This window comes from Arctopsyche grandis, chromosome 1, assembly GCF_051622035.1.
Source record: "Arctopsyche grandis isolate Sample6627 chromosome 1, ASM5162203v2, whole genome shotgun sequence".
Taxonomy (NCBI): domain Eukaryota; kingdom Metazoa; phylum Arthropoda; class Insecta; order Trichoptera; family Hydropsychidae; genus Arctopsyche; species Arctopsyche grandis.
Window position 1 is genome coordinate 12,170,449 of NC_135355.1, and position 5,303 is coordinate 12,175,751.

The following is a 5,303-nucleotide window of genomic DNA, read 5'->3' on the forward strand; positions in this document are numbered from 1 at the left end:
ATACGTTTCATTTCTTGTAGTATATGTAGATTTTATTTTGAAATCTTGACATTAATTTGTATACCATTACTTAAATCTAAGTTATTGTCTCTAAGGCTGGCGATTCATTTGCAACATGCTCGCGAGCATTTCAATATTTATGACGTTACATCGAACCATCGGTGGTGGGACAGAGAAATGTTATAATAATAAAAGTGGCGTTAGGCGTTGTCAAAGGACGATTGATTTTAGCATCAGTCGTACTTGATGCTTAGTGGTCGACGTATGTCCGATTAAAACTTCTCTGGGCAAGGGCAATGGGCAAGCGCATCAATGGGCAAGGGCAATGGGCAAGCGCGAAATTTCAACGGTCACAACAACGGGGTATCAAAATAAAACTTTAATTTCTGTAGTGAATATGTGATGACCCAGATTGTATTCCGTGCGTTTTAGCGTAGTTATAGATACGTACCGCGTAATATTGAAACAATTTATTTATTCGTAAAGGCGCTTTTATTATTATAACATTTCTCTGTGGTGGGACGCCTCTCAGCATTTCGACGAGCCTCGGCTACAACTTCCATTTTTATACATACTCTTCAGCTAATTACCGACACGTGTATCTATAGTATATTTGTTGACGCGAATTCATTCATCACGAGTGGGTAGTTTTTCCTTTCGATAAACTGTTAAGGCATACGCAAGTTGAAAATAAGGATTTTTTTCATTTTGCGATGTTTAATTTCTTAACATCGCAAAATATGTATTTTCATTATTTTACCTTCTTAAGATACCTCAATTTAGATCCTCGACTGGTTTCGGAAGGGCTTGGAGCTTAAGAGGCCCGGGCTCTCATATAAAAATGCCTGGGAGACGGTGGAGCAATAGTGCTTATTCGCTATGCAATTCCGGGGCTTTCAACACAAATAGATCGGTAAATGCCCGGCTTTGCCCCTAAATCGCGCTCAGATTTTATTTCCGTTATTTGTATTATGAAGAGGCTCGGTAAAGTGAAAAAAAAAACTAGCAAAGTCACGCTCGCGAGCAAGTTCGTGAACAAGTGAATCACCGGTTGAATGTTATTTAAATTTATTTTCGTGTACATATCCATACATACATATGTACACACACATCTGAATACATATCAACAACATATTTAAGCTAATAGATATGGTAACAACAACTTTTGCAATACATTAAGTACGACATTATTATAAGTTGGTTTCTAATTTGACGAATGAATGAAGACGAATGCTTTGACTGGATTGCTTATATTTAAAAGTTTCCCAAGACATGACTTTTGGGAAAATACAAGAATCATACATATCATGTTCAATGTTTATAAATAAAAAAAGTATTGTATCTTCTTTATAATATTTAAATCTGCATGTTTCATAGGTGTTCAGTGTTTGGTGTGTACTAATATTTACAACAAAACTTTTTCCATCTGTAAACCAATATATGTACATATGTATAAGAACTTTTCTTTTGTTTCCTCTGAAATTTTGCTTAGCTTAATCTGTTTCCTGAATCCACCTAATTTCTTACCTGTTGAGGTTAGAACCGAACTAATTACAGTGTTCTATTCCTCGATATATATATATATATATATATATATATATATATATATATATATATATATATATATATATATATATATATATATAAAACATATATATTTATATATATATATATATATATATATATATATATATATATATATATATATATATATATATATATATATATATATATATATATATATATATATATATATATATATATATATATATATATATATATATATATATATATATATATATATATCGAGGAATAGAACACTGTAATTAGTTCGGTTCTAACCTCAACAGGTAAGAAATTAGGTGGATTCAGGAAACAGATTAAGCTAAGCAAAATTTCAGAGGAAACAAAAAACCTAATTAAGCATAAAAGGAAGTTAGATAGGGATAATAATAAGCAAGAATACAATTTAGTAAATAAGGAAATTAAGAAGAGAATAGTCAGCGAATAGTTGGCGAACTAATCGAGCGCGTCAACGAATATCAACGGCCATTGTGCCTAGGTTTCGTCGATTATGAGAAAGCCTTCGATACAGTTAGTCATAATGCAGTACTTAACGCTCTACAAACACAGGGAGTGCCGGAACCCTATGTGGGGCTGTTAGCTGCAATATATAAGAATGCCACAGCTTCGGTTAAAATTTTTTCAGGTACAGATAGATTTAGCATAGGAAAAGGAGTAAGACAAGGAGATACAATCTCGCCCAAGTTATTCAATGCGGTGCTTGAGGGAGTTTTCAGGAACTTGGATTGGGATACAGCCGGAGTAAGCATCAATGGTCGCTTCTTGAGTCACCTTCGGTTCGCAGACGATATAGTTTTAGTAGCTCGTGATTCAGCTGACCTACTTATCAGACTATCACAGCTGGACAGGGAAAGTAGAAAAGTAGGATTAAAAATTAACGTTGATAAGACTAAACTGATGTTCAATAGTTATTGCATGCCTGATAGCATCCCCTTAGATGATAAACCAGTAGAAGTAGTAAATAATTATTTATATTTAGGTCAAATAATTGACATGTCTGGTAGTAAAGATGAAGAGATAAAGAGACGTATGAAATTAGGATGGAGTGCATTTGGACGGATGAATGCTGTTTTTAAATAAAAAATGCCACTCTGCCTGAAGAAACGGATCTTTGATCAATGCGTTTTGCCAGTGATGACGTATGGATGTGAAACTTGGACACTGAACGCCAAGATGCTAAATAAAATCCAATGCACTCAAAGAAGTATGGAACGCTGTATGCTTGGCATATCGAGGAAAGACAGAAAGCGGAACACGTGGGTGAGAAGTATGACAAGGGTAGTGGACATAGTGGATAGAGTGAAGAGATTGAAATGGCAATGGGCTGGTCACGTAGCTAGGAGGATGGACGAAAGGTGGACAAAAGAAGTGCTTGAATGGTACCCGAGAGAAGGCAAAAAAATAAAAGGAAGACCGCAAGGAAGATGGGTGAACGAAATTAGGAAAATGTGCGGAATGAGATGGATCAGTGTTGCGCAAAACAGAGACGAGTGGAAGCGTGTTGGAGAGGCCTTCATCCAGCAGTGGATGGCGAATGGCTGTAAATGATGATGATGATGATGATATATATATATATATATATATATATATATATATATATATATATATATATATATATATATATATATATATATATATATATATATATATATATATATATATATATAAAACAAAAATTTTGATAAAATTATTTATTGTTTATGTTCAAATGCCGATTTCAAATGCATACTTGAGTTGTTCGTCTCACTTCCATGATGGTAATTTTGGGTTTTATGTCTTCTTCATGGTTTTAAAAGATTGTTATATTTTTCTGATTATCTTTGTAACGACAATTTATTTTTGTTTTATTCGTGGGTCGTCGATATTTGACAGTTGACTTCCTGCGTTCTTCGTTAATTATAATATTTTATATATCAGTATTGCTATTTCTATTCTAGTATAAGTTAAATTAAAAATGAAGTTGAATAAATTTTTGTTTACTAGCGTCCTCATTTTTTTACTAAATAAGGACGCTTCGTTGCGCCCCATGGTTATGGCGCCCCTACGGCTATGGTACTAATACATCACGGCTTTTTCATCTGTAAAGTTACAAATCTATAAAAACCATACATCCCACGTTCAGTATTTCTACGTATGTAAATGTCAGTATTTCATAGGTATTCAATGTTGGGTTTGTAATAATACAATTAAACTTTTTCCACCTGTAAACCTTCCAATCTACATATATATAAGAACCATTCTTCCCACTTCAGAATTTATACATAAATGTCAGTATTATTTGTAAGTCATTATAATATTCAATATTGATATGCATATTATACAAAGGTGTTCAATGTTCGATATGTACTAATACATCATAGCTTTAACATGTGTTATACTTCCAATCTATAATAACTATACATCCCCCTTGCAGTATTTATACGTAAATATCAGTATGATGTCTATTTTATTATAATATTTAAATCTGCATGTTTCATAGGTATTAAATGTTCAGTGTGTTGGTACAATAAAACTTTTTTTATGTGTAAACCCTCCAATATATAATAAACATACATCCCACGTTCAGTATTTATATATAAATGTTAGTATTATATTATCTGTAAGTCATTAAATTATTTCAATCTTCATATATTATAGGTGTTCAATGTTAGGTGCAACACATATCTCTATATTATTATAGTATTTATTTCCATTTGCAAATCATAATATGCATTTATTAAGTGTTCAACGTTCTCTGTTTACGAAACTAAATAAAAAATACATATTTAATATGCATTATTTGTAATTATATTTGGATTATAAAATTTACAGTGTATTAAAATTTCAATATGTTATTTACAATTATGATTGGAATACACTGCATATTAAATAATCAAACAATTTATTATTTTTACATAAAATATCGTATATATGTATGTACATATATACATCAGTATATGTATGTATATTCATACATACGTACATACATGCCAATTTAAATATTTTAATAATGTCCATTTTGTTAAGTCATGAAAAAATAAGTCAGGAAAGAGAATAGTTTCCATCAAAAATTGACAATAATATAAATATTAAAAAAAAACGCGTATAGTTTGTTAGAATACGATAAGAAATTCTAGGGTGGCTTGTGAAGAAATGCACTTTTGAAAAATCGATATTGTCTACCATGTAGCAACTCAAAATAACTTAACTTCTCAGAACCGAGTTACAATATGAAAATACAATTTACTTCTTCTTAAACACCGTTTATGCGGTATGAAGAGTGCATTCTGTAATGGGAATGCACTCTTCTATACAATGTGATAATTTCGTATATGCATACTGTATCACGTAATAAAAAATAAGAACCCAAATATTTACAGACGAAAAAATCGAAAGTGATTTGATAAGAGGCTAGTAAAATTAGATTTTACTGGCTTTCAAAATATTTTATGAAACAAATAATTTCTTCAGGATAAAATCAAATTTACAGTATGAAATAGAATTTATCAAGGAAATAAAATCGACATTTAGATTAAAATTTATATACATATATGGGATCAAGTCAAATTTTCGGATAAAAATCGTTAACATAAATATAAATTTATATACCATATGTGATTTGGAATTTTTTTTGGAAATTCTTAAACTTTTGTCTGGGCGAGGACAGGCAATTTATATTATTAGTATTATATGAAATGTGATATGACCTTTTAAATTACTTATTTTGTTATTTTGTCAAA